Raw genomic sequence first — 13,155 nt, forward strand, 5'->3', positions numbered from 1 at the left:
TCACTTGCCCTATCAATGAAATGTTACCACAACCATGGACTCACTTCATGGCATGTTCTAGATATTTATTGTTCATTTATTTATTATTTATTATTTTTATATTTGCACAATTTGTTGTCTTCTGCACTCTAGTTGAGAAGACGTAATGATACATGGAGTGTGCTCACAAGAAAGAAGAATCCTAGGGTTGTATATGGTGACATATACATATTTTGACAATAAATTTACTTTGAATTTTGAGTCACAGAATGGTACAGCATAGAGACTCTTCTGCCCAACTGGCCCATGCCAACCAAGGTTGCCCATCTAAGGCGTTTGGCCCACTTCCTTCTAAGTATTGTTGTACCTGCTTCAACAACTTCCTCTGGCTGCTCATTCCACATTCATACCACCTTTTGTGTAAAATCAATGCCCATGAAGGCCAAGGTTGTTTATGACCGATGAAGTGTCTCAGTCTGAATTGTTTGTTTGCCTCCAATTATGCTGCTTGACTTGCTGAGTTCCTCCTGCATTCTGTGTGTGCTGGATGTCATATGACAATGAGAAGATGGACTCTTGAATCAGGACTGGGTTTAATGTCACTGGATTTTGTTTAATGTCAGTGGCTTCTGTGCTGGAAGGTCCACAGAGATTTTCTCTCTCTGTCAACTGCAGGAGAAGTGCAGAGACAAAAGAAACCCCTCTACCTTGTATTTATTGATCTCACCAAGGGCATTTGACTTGGTTAGCAGAGACGGGCTCTTTCAGATCTTCTCTAAGGTAGGATCCTACCAAGACTACAAAGCATGGTCAAATCCTTCCACGGCAACAAGAAGGGGGCTGTGTAGTACAATGGCAGCTCTTCAGAGCCCTTTGGCATAAGCAGCAAGGCTGTGTTCTCACCCCAACACTCTTCGGGATCTTCTTTGCCCTTCTCCTGAGGCACGCATTCGTCACTGCAACAGAGGAGATCTACTCCCCACTAGAACCGATGGCAGGCTTTTCAACCTCGCCCACCTAAGAGCCAAAACCAAAATACTAGGATCAGAGAATTCCAGTCTACTGATTATGCAACTGTCGCAACCTGCCCTCCACAGAACCCCCAGAGCTTGATGGATCACTTCTCCCAGGCCTGCAAGGATTTGGTCTGACCATCAAGCCTGAAAAAGACAAAACTTCTTGGGACAAGAAGCCCCTCTAGTCATTACCATTGGACAGCATCCAGCATCCAGTTGGACAGCATCCTTGGAAACAAGCAGTCAACGTTTCGGTCCTGACGAAGGGTCTTGGCCCGAAATGTTGACTGCTCATTTCCATGGATGCTGTCCGACCTGCTGAGTTCCTCCAGCATGTTGTACGTGTTGCTGTAACAACTCTTGCTGCCTCACCACACGAGTCTGGGAGAACTCCAAGCTCGCAGTCAAAGCAAAGATGTCAGTGTACAACACTTGTGTCACCAGCACACTGCTGTACAACAGCAAGAAATGGACAAGATACGTTAAGCAGGGGCAAAGGCTCGACACCTTCTATTTAAAGTGCCTTTGTCACATTTTGGGCTTCTCCTGGAGTGACAGAGTACTTGATGCTGAGGTCCTCTCTCATGCTGGCCTCCCTACTGTGTACACCTTGCTCAGGCAGAGTACGCTGCGCTGGTGGGCCATGTCTGCCGCAGGCAGGATGGCCACGTCCCAAAAGACATCCTCTATGGTGAGCTAGCTTCAGGCAAGAGAATCGCTGGCCGTCCGCAACTACACTACAAGGATGTCGGCAAGCGGGACATGACAGCGCTGGACATCAACACTGAGACCTGGGAGGAACTTGTAGCCGACCACACCAGGGTGAAGAAGACCCTGAAACAAGTCGGGCAAGGAAAGATTTCTGAAAGAGGCAGAAGGCAAATGGGCCCATAGGAAGGAACACTGCATCTCCAACAGAGCTGAGACCATTTCTAGATGAGACTTTTGTAACAGAGACTGCCACACGCACATTGGTCTTGTCAGGCGCAGACGGTGCTGCATCAACAGCATAGATAGCTAGGGTGCAATCTCAATCAATGGAGGTGGGGGGGCACCAGATTAGAACTGAGGGGATGAAAATATACAAGATGGCGGCGCGACGCAGCTTGCAGCGGCCACTCTGGAGCTGATTATCTGCTATTTGTGAAGTGGGGTGCCATGCACAATCATAATCGATTGAAAACGGACGTGGGAGCACGGAGGAACATCTGGAAATCTCCTGGAAGACCTTCTTCGTTGCTGCTGCTGCTGTGAGGTCCGGGACTCTGCTGGGAAGAACAGGCCCCCAGTCCTCGGGGTCACGTTGCCGATGGCCGTTGGCGGGGCCATCTTAATACACTTGGCAGAGGATGGTGCTCGGAGAAGCTGTGCCGGAGGGGATGGTCGTCGGCTCGGAGGTTCGACGGACTTGGAGTCTGTGGAAACTGTGTGGTGATTTCTTTTGAACTCATAGTCCTTTGACATCTTTGGACTATTTTTACTGTGCCCATGGTCTGTTTTTTTTTATCAATTATGCTATTGTTTGCACTGTTGTAACTATGTGGTTTTGTGCAGGTCTTGTAGCTTTAGTTTTTGGTCTTGTTTGTTGGGTGGATTTGGAGCTCCTTTCTGGGGAACACGCTAAGACGGTAGTGCGATATTAATACACAGCAGCCTCTCTGGACTCTGGATTGGGGATTGCCAAACGTTATGTGGATTTTCTGGTGTAGTCTGTTTTGTCATGTGCTTTTGTGATATCATTCTGGAGGAACGTTGTCTCATTTTTTAACTGCATTGAATTTGTGGTTTCTAAATGACAATAAACTGAATCTGAATATGTTGAATGCTGAGCTATAATCAATAAACAGCAGTCTGATATAGGTATTTCTGTTCCCTAGGTAAGCCAAGGCTGAGTGAAGTGCCAGTGAGATGGAATCTATTGTGATGGTAGGCAAGTTGCAGCAGGTCCACATCCTTGCTGAGGCAGGAGTTGATTCTGGATGTGAACAACCACTTAAAGCACTTTATCACAGTAGATGTGAGTGCAACTGAGCAATACTTCTGCACTTCTTGGGCACTGGTATGATTGTCACCCTTTTGAAGCAGGTGGGAACCTCTGATTGTAGGAGTGAGAGATTGAAGATGTCCTTGTACACTCCTGCCAGTTGGTTGGCACAACTTTTCAGTGCCCTGGCTGACGCTTTGGAAGATGTTCTGACGTAGGAGTCTGAGACAGAGATCACATGGCCACCAGTTGCTGCAGGGATCCACACGGGTGTCATTTTAGTGTGCATAAAAGGTGTTGAGCTCAACTGGGAGTGAAGCATCACAGACATTCATGATGTTAGGTTTCTCCCTGTAGGAAGTAAAGGCCTGCAAACCCTGCTATCGCTGACAAGCATCCGATTCTGTCTCTAACTTCAATTGGCATTTTTTCACTCTTAAAGTCTGGACTCCTTGTATAGTTCTGAATCACGGATGCCACAGATTCGGCCCTCAGCAGACTATGAATCTCTTGGTAAATCCACAGCTTTTGGTTCGAGTATGTCTGGTATGTTCTCAGAGGCACACACTCATCCACACAGGTCTTGATGAAATTGGTGACAACTGTGGCGTATTCATTCAGATTCGGAGATGAGTTCCTGGATAGTCCACTGACTCAAAGCAGTCCTGTAAGTACTCCTCCACCCCCCTTGGCCATACCTTCTTAGTCCTCACCTCTGGTGCTGCAGTGTGTGGTGTCTGCCTATACACTGAGTAGAAGTACAGCCAGGTGATCGGACTTTTCCAAAGGTCAGGCATGGGATAGCACTGTAAGAATTCATGATGGTGGTGTAACAGTGCTCAAGTGTGTTGGCTCCCCTGATTCCACAGCTGATAGTTGTTCAGAGGCTTCTTCAAGATGGCCTGATTGAAATCCCCTACATTGTCAGGGAAGGCTTCCGGGTGTGCTGTTTCGTAACTGCTGATCACGGTGCTTGGCTCCTCCAGTGCCTGCTTGGCATTGGCCTGAGGGGAAATGTACACTGCTACCAGGATGATGGTGGAAAACTCTCTCAGCAGGTAAAATTCATTTGACCACTAGATTTTCCATGTTTTGTGAGCAGGACCTAGACAGAACTGCCAAATCTGTGAACCACAATGAGTTCATCGTAAAGCATTCTCCACCTCCTCTACCTTTAAAAGACTGAGCTGTCCTGTCGTTGTGGAGAATGGTGAAGCCATCAGGCTACAGCACTGTGCATGGGTGTGAGCCATGTTTTTGTAAAGCAAAGTGCACAGCAGTCTCTGATGTCCCTCTGGTACTGCAAATCTTGCTCTGAGATCTTCAGTTTATCCAGAGACCATACATTCACCAGCAGGATAGTCGGGAGAAGGGGTCTAAGGTCTCTGCGTTTCAATTGTACATGCTGACCAGCTCATCTTCCGTGCTGCTATTTTCTCAAAGAAATCTCAAAAGTCTGCTGTCTGGGATCAGCCAGTACCTCTAGATTTGAGTACACCGGACAACAAAGAATTTGTTTCCTGAATACCTTTAGGCGTATCTTATGAAGTTTGGGCTACTGATCATGAAAATCACCATTAAATTTCCCTATCATGCACCATTTTAAAAATAAACTTATGTTTATTATTTCAATTCATAATTCAAGTCAATTAAAATGTTACCTACAATGTAAGCTGGAAAGTTTCCTATCTTGTCCAGGCATGCTTGGGTATGCTTAGGCTGCTGCATGGCAGGACAGGTTTTAGTAATAACTATTGGGTTCAGGATTGTAAGGATGGAATTTGCTATCACCAGGCACAAAAATTTCTATGAAGGATTTTGATATTTGAGACAGATGCTTCCCAGAATAACTGATGCCAAGATTAAGGAAAGTGTTACGTACCCTGTAACTGGGTGTCTAACCAGCAGAGAAAGAAGAATCCGTTGGAGTCTGGTGGTACCAAACTAAAGGTGTTTATTAATAAAAATAAGCAAAACCATATCAATAATGCAAATATACACATAAAACAAGTTAACAGTTATAAACTTAGAAGTGTAGGAATGATAATAATCAATAATAAACAAGCTCTATCAATGTCTAGGGGTAAATGAATTGTCATAGAAAAGTATAAAGTTCAGTTCAGTTCATGAGTGGTGATGTAGTTATGATTGTTGTATTGTAATCTTTGGGGGGAGAGAGAGAGAGCGAGTGAGATGTAACAGCTACAGTCAGGCAAACCTTCCTTTGCTTTCTTAATCCGTCGTATCGGAGTGGTCATTCAGTTATGACCTCTCCGTCCTTCTGCTAGACCGTTCTTCTGTGGTGGACTCGTCACTCTGGCATGAGTGGACACACACACAAGTCCCCACCGGCCCTGCTTTTACACTGATAGCCTTAATGACTGACCTCCTGAATCGGTCTTCGAAGCCCCCACCTTTCTTGTGGGTTCCAACACTCAATCAGTGTCCACTGGCGTGTCTGGAGGGTGTCTCTCCAGACCTGTCTTTTTATCCCTACCAACGGGGACTCAGCTATCCATCACTCCTGAATGACTGTGTCCATCAAATAAGGCCACTCCTTCAGTCCACTGAGGAATGTTTATGAGCAAACTATTGTCCTTGCAGCGAAACAGTAAATAATTCAAAAGGAATCACAATACAGTTAATCAGCGATTTCCCCCTCTCTCTTATCTGTCGCAGATGTTCTTGCCTGTTTTTCGTCTCTTTCTCATGGTCAGCATAGCAACAGTAATAGTTTGTGTTTCTCAGCGGGGGATGGTTAACTCTTCACCCCATTGTCCATCAGGTCTGTTCATCACTCATGCTGGTTGGTCCACAAATCTGAAGAATTTCTAGTGAGACCGGAGAAAATCACATGGAAGGCATTCAAGGAAGTTGTTGAAATTTTTCTCCGCATCTACAGAGCACCAAGCTACACACGGCTGGTTGAAAGCATGCTTCAAGCATATAAAACCATGAAATGCAACATGTCACCTAAAATTCATTTTCTGCATTCCCATTTAGACCTCTTCCCTGCAAATCTTGGTGCTGTTAATGACGAGCATGGTGAAAGGTTTCACTTATTTGGGACACTATGCTGGTTAACTGGATCTGAAGACTTGCCAGACAGTTTCTGACTAGTGTCAGACGTGCACTTTTGTGGCAGTGACACTACACCATGCTTAGAGTGAAAGCTTTTAACATCAGTTCTGTGTGTTTGTGTAAAAGCAAAACAGTGATTTTTGTCACTGATAGTTGGTGAGGAATAAGTAGTAAGACTTATATTTATAACTGGCACATTTATTGCTTTTTTTTTGTCCTGATAAGATACGATTGATCTTCTGATAGAAACGCTCATAAACTTACTTTAGAGGATGATAAACAGCTTACTATACTTTGTAAACCAAAAGGCAATGCTCTGGAAAAGAAGAACTACTTTTCTTCCAGTGAATTTTTACAACATACTTATCTGATACCTGTCCACAGACTAATAAAATGCAGAGATTTAAAATCAATCTCAGGATTACTCTTAAATACACAGTATGATTCCACTCAGTACAAGGTGCTAAGTCATAAACTGAGCTAATAAACTTCATCAACTGATTATTTCGCTTCATACTGCACAGGGGCGGAAAGACTCATGGTGAACACAAACCCCTACTAAGCTCAGTATTGTATACAGTGGATTCTGGTTAATTGCGACAGCTGCTTATTTTGGACAACTGTTTAAGAACAAAAACTAATTAAGGAAGTATCTAGGATTCCCTTTATTTATTTGGGACACTATGCTCCTTAATTGGACAAGAGAATACTACCAACAGTTTCTAAATAGTGTCAGACGTGCACTTGTGTCCCCTTACACTACACTGTGTTAGAACAGTTTTTAAATAGCATCAGTTGCATATGTTTGTGTTCAAAAGGCAGTGAGTTTTGTCACTGATAGTTGGTGAGAAGTAAGTGGTAAGACAATTCAAAACTGTTTCGCTTGCTGTGATTTCAATCATTCAGACTTCGAGATGCCAGAAATGCCCAGGAGTGAAAATGAAACGATCTCTCTACTTCAACATGTTAGGAACTACAGAGAATTTGAAGGTATTGACATCATCTTGAATGTTACAATGAAATTGAAGATTTGGATGATGCAATCATTGAGCATTGTATGAAGGCAGTCCCTTATCTACATTAGGTGTCTGCACTGATTTTGTTCATTTACAGTTAATCAAAAGAACACACAAAATCAGTACACTGGATGAATTCCTCTGTGGATAACTGTGGGGAGCTAATGTACAGTTTTATAGTACAGTACTGTAAGAGTGTTGATAGTGTTCTAATTTGTTCTGTGTTTCATTTAAATACACAATTTGTTATTCAGTTAAACGGTAGTTTGTCTTTTTTTATATACCTTTTTAATTATTTCCATAAAACTTTGACTAATTGGGGCAGCCACTTAATTGGGTCAAAATGAACTGGTCCAATGTGTCCCAATTAACTGACCACCATATTAAAATAAAAATAAAATTAGCTGAGTGGTAAAAGGCAAAAAGTGGGAATAAGGGGGTCCTTTTAAGGAAAAAGGGGCTGACACGGCAGTGCAGCGGTTAGCGTAATGCTTTACAGTGTCAGCATCAGATGTTCAATTCCCACTGATATGTGTAAGGAAGGTAGAACACAAGAAATAGGAGCAGAGATAGGCCACCTGTCCTGTCAAGCCTGCTCTGCCATTCAGTAAGGTCATGGCTGAGCTGACCATGAACTCATCTCCACCTACCTGCCTTTCCCCCATAACCCTTAATTCCCCTACTATGCAAAGATTTATCCAACCTTGTCTTAAATATATTTACTGAGGTAGCCTCCACTGCTTCACTGGGCAGAGAATAACCACAGATTCACCACTCTCTGGGAAAAGCAGTTCCTCCTCATCTCTGCCCTAAATTTACTACCTGAATCTTGAGTCTATGTCCCCTAGTTCTAGTCTATGCAGTACACCAGGTGTGGCCTCACCAGTACCCCGTATAGTTGCAGCATTTTGTGATTCATACACAAGCATTCCCAAGTTCCTCTGCGCAGCAGCATGCTGCAATTTTTTTTTACCATTTAAATAATAATCTGCTCTTTCATTTTTCCTTCCAAAGTGGATGACCTCACACTTACCAACATTGTACTCCATCTGCCAGAGCTAGACCCTTGCCCACTCACTTAACCTATCTATAACTCTCTGCAGATTCTGCCAACCAGAGCAACACCCATATATCCCAACTTTCTGCCTTCTATTAGTTAACCAATCCTTTATCCATGGTAATACATCAGCCCCAACCTTAGGCATCCTTATGGATAAGTCTTTTATGCGGCACCTTATCGAACACCTTCTGGAAATCCAAATAAATAACGTTCAACTGTTCCCCTCTATCCACTGTGCTCATTCAAAGAACTCCAGTAAATTTGTCAAATAGAACCTGCCTTTGCTGAATCCATGCCGCATCTGCCTGATGGATCAATTTCTTTTCAGATGCCTCCCTATTTCTTCTTTAATGATAGCTTCAAGCATTTTCCCAACTACAGATGTTAAACTAATAGTTACCTTCCTTTTGCCTACATCCTTTGATGTGACAATGGTGTGACATTCACTGTCTTCCAATCTGCTGGGACCTGCCTAGAGTCCAGAGAATTTTGGTAAATTATCAACAAAGCCATTCTTCTGCCATTTCTTTCAGTATCCTCGGATGCATTCCATCAGGACCAGGGTACTCGTCTATCTTTAGGCCCACAAGTTTGCTCAATACTACCTCTTTAGTGATGGCTATTGTATGGAGGTTCTCACCTCCCATCGCATCTATATCATTTCTCTTTGGCATGTTAGGCATGTTCTCCATCATGAAAACCGACACAAAATAGTCCCTCAAAGCCTCAGTCATTTCCTTATTACCCAATATCAATTCCCCCTTCTTGTCCTCCAAGGGACCTATGTCCACTTCAGCCACCCTTTTCCACTTTATATAATTATAAAAACTTCTACTATCAGTTTTTATATTTTGTGCTAGTTTATTTTCAGAACTTAGCATCCCTTTCTTTATTGCTCAATTAGTGGTTCTTTGTTGCTCTTTAAAGTTTTCCCAATCTTCCAGTTTCCCACTAATCTCGGTGACTTTGTATGCATAAGCTTTTAGTTTGATGCCATCTTTTATTTCCTCAGTTACCCAAGTCTGGCTCTCCCCACACTTACTATCCTTGCTTTCTTCTGTTGAGCACTGTGAAAAATCTCCTTGAAAGTCTTCCACTGTTCCTCATCTGTCCTTCTGAATAGCCTGTGATCCTAGTCTATAGTAGCCAAATTCTCCCACATCCCATTATAGTCTCCATTGTTTAGGCATAATACAGTGGTTTTAGATTGAACTATTGCACCTCCATTTGTATGAGAAACTCAATCATACTGTGATCCCTCTTTCCAAGAGGATCCCTAACTACAAGATCACTAATTTTACCTGTCTCATTTCACAGGACCTGATCTAAGATAGCAATTTCCCTTGTAGGTTCAGTAGCATGCTGTTCAAGAAAGCCATCATGGATGCGTTCTATGAAGTCCTCCGCAAGACTGCCCTGACTAACTTGATTCACCCAATCTATGTGCAAATTAAAGTCCCCCACGATAACTGCTGTACCATTCTTACGTACCTCAGATATTTCTCTGTTTATTGTCTCTGCCACTGTAATGTTACTATTCAGTGGCCAATAGACAACTCCCACCAGTGATTTTTTCCCCTTTACTATCTCTAATCTCTACCCAGATGGACTGAACATTCTGGTCCTTAGATCTTATATCAGCTAATTAAACTTGCTGACTGTACTACACTGATTGGCCTTATCTCAAAAAATAATGAGGCAGCCTACAAAGAAGAGGTCATTACCCTGACACAGTGGTGTAAAGAAAACCTCTTCCTCTCCCTCAACATCGCAAAACCAAAGGAGCTGGTTGTGGACTACAGAGGGAATGGGGACAGGCTAACCCCTATTGACATCAGTGGATCTGGGATTGAGAAAGTGAACAGTTTTAAGTTCCTCGGCAAATGCATCACCAAGGATCTCACGTGGTCTGTACATACCGGTTGTGTGGTGTAAAAGGCATAATAGCGCCTCTTTCACCTCAGTCAGTTGAAGAAATTTGGTATGGGGTCCCAAATCTGAAGAACTTTCTACAAGGGCACAATTGAGAACATCCTGGCTGGCTGTATCACTGCCTGGATTGGGAACTGTACTTTCCACAATCGCAAGTCTCTGCAGAGAGTGGTGCGGACAGCTCAGTGCATCTGTAGTTGTGAACTTCCCACTATTCAGGACATTTACAAAGGCAGGTATGTAAAAAGGGCTCGAAGGATCATTGGGGACTTGAGTCACCCCAACCACAAACTGTTCCAGCTGCTACCATCTGGGAAACGGTACCGCAGCATAAAAGCTAGGAGCAACTGGCTCAGGGACGGCTTCTTCTACCAGGCCATCAGACTGATTAATTTGTGCTGATACAATTGTATTTATATGTTATATTGACTGTCCTGTTGTACAGTCAATAAATTACTATAAATTACACATTGCCCATTTAGATGGAGAGGTAACATAAAGAATTTTACTCCTTATGTTTATGGATATAAGTAATAAAGTCAATTCAATTCAATTCATCTTTCACTATTGCCCTGATCCCACCTTCCTTACCTTTCTGCCTATCCTTCCATATTATCTGATATCCTTGGATATTTAATTCCCAATCCTCTCCACCCTGTAACTATGTTTCTGTAATGGCCACTAAATTATACCCCCTTGTACTGATTTGTGCCATTTCACTGACCTTGTTTCGAATACTACGAGCATTCAAATAAAGTGCCCTTACACTCATTGTGCTTTTAAAATCTTGTAAGCTTTTACACTTGACTTTTCTTTACTCCACTTTTACTTTTTTCTTTTTTATCTTTTGCTTTTTCTTTATCTTTATCCACACTTTTCTTTTTTTACTTCTCCAATCTGTTGAATCCACCACTATTTAGTTTAAAGCCCTATCCATCATCCTAGTTAGATAATTTGCTAGGATCCAGGTCCCATCACAGTTCAGGTGGAGCCCATCCCATTGGAACAGCTCCTTTCTACCCCAGTACTGATTCCTATTTCCCATGAATTCAAACCCACTTCTCCCACACCAATCCTTGAGCCACATATTTAACTCTCTAATCTTCTTGACCCTATGCCAATTTGCACATGGCTCAGCTAGTAATCCAGAGATTACTACTTTTTTGGTTCTGCTTTTTAATTTAGTCCCTAGTTGCTCAAATTCACTTAGCAGAATCTCCTTCCTCATCCTACCCATGTCATTGGTACACACATGGACCACGACAACTGGATCTTTCCCCTCCCACTGCAAATTCCTCTGCAGGTCAGATAAGATGTCCCAAACCCGGGCACCAGGCAGGCAACACAGCCTTCGGGATACTCTATCCTCACAACAGAGAACGCTGTCTATTCCCTTGACTATACCATTCACAATTACCACCACATTTCTCTTCTCTCCCCCCTTTTGAATGGCTCCCTGAACTATGGTTGCTCATCCTTCCTGCAGCCCCCACCCTCATCCACACAGGGAGCAAGAATCTCCGACCTGTTGGACAAGCTCAAGGGCTGAGGCTCCTCCAGCACTGTCTCTTGTATCCCACTGCCTGCTTCACTCACAGTCACACCCTCTTGTTCCTGACCACAGACCGAATTTGAGGCAGCTAATCTAACAGCTGTGACTACCCCTGAAGCAGAGAATCCAGGTAACTCTGCCCCTCCCTGATGTGTTTGAAGCTCAGATTCCAGGTCAGCAACTTTGAGCCTGAGTTCCTCGAGCAGCCAACACTTGCTGCAGATGTGGTCACCAGGAACCACAATGGGGTCCACCAGCTCCCACATCATGCAGCTACAGCACATCACCTAATCCTGCACATCACCTCATCCCTTTATTTAATTAGCTGTAATTAAGTGACTTATTATTCAACCACTGCAAAAGCCTTACCTGCTACTTACCTGTGCCTCCTCGCTAAAGTCTCTGGAGCCAAAGCCTCAAGTTCCCACTCACACAATGGCTGCTCTTCTTTGACCCTGCTTTACTTTTATTTGCTCCTGCTAATGAATCGCGAATTGATTAGTCCGCCACTAATACGCAAAGCCCCATGAAACACTCTTTTAAACTCTTCTCCCTGACCTACGCGAAGTTCTCTCTGTGTGAATTGATTGGTCCACCGCTAATGCACCGAGCCCCATGAAAGCCTCCATTTAAAAATTCTTCTCCCCGACCTTCGCAAAGCTCTCTCTCTCACTCTTACTGTGAATCGATTGGTCCACCGCTATATATTCTCCCCATGATTGCGTGGGTTTCCACCAGGTGCTCTGGTTTCCTCCCACATTTCTAAAGATGAGTAGGTTAATTTGTTAAATGTGTGTAATTGGGCATGCCAGAAGGACTAGTTACCACGCTGTATCTTTAATTAAAAGTTTAAAAGATGTCACATGCACAAAATGCTGGAGGAACTCGGCAGAGCAGGCTGCATCAATGGAGGGGAATGAACAGCCGGCCTTTCCGGCCGGGACTTTTCATCAGGACTGGAAAGGAAGCGGGAAGACGTCAGAATAGAAAGGGGGAGGGTAAGGAGGCTGGCCAGAAGGTGATCGGTGAAGCCAGGTGGGTAAGAAAAATAGAGGTATGGAGAGTAAGGAATCTGATAGGAGAGGAGAGTGGACTACAGGAGAAAGGGAAGAAGGAGGGGACCGGAAGAAGGAGGGGACCCTGGGGGAGGAGGTAGGCAGGCAAGAGGAAGCAAGAGGATAGAGTGGGGGAAAATGTATATAATCACAGGTGTAATTGGTGTATTATTGACATCACACACAAAATACTGGAGGAACTCAGTAGGCCAGGCAGCTTCAATGGAGAGAAGTAAACAGTCAAAATGTCGACTGTTTATTGTTCTCCATAAATGCTGCCTGGCCTGCTGAGTTCCTGCAGCACTTTGTGTGTGTTGATGTGGATTTCTAGCGTCTGCAGAATCTCTTGTGTGTATGATTACTGACATCATAGTCTTATGACTGCATAAAAGAGCGGAATTCTCTAGGCTGCTGGGTAAAGCTGAGCTTTTCTGTTTTCATTAAGCCAGTGTTTAATTCTTGCTCTTCGCTGAGATGTCG

The sequence above is a fragment of the Hemitrygon akajei genome, chromosome 6 (assembly GCF_048418815.1).
Source record: "Hemitrygon akajei chromosome 6, sHemAka1.3, whole genome shotgun sequence".
NCBI lineage: Eukaryota > Metazoa > Chordata > Chondrichthyes > Myliobatiformes > Dasyatidae > Hemitrygon > Hemitrygon akajei.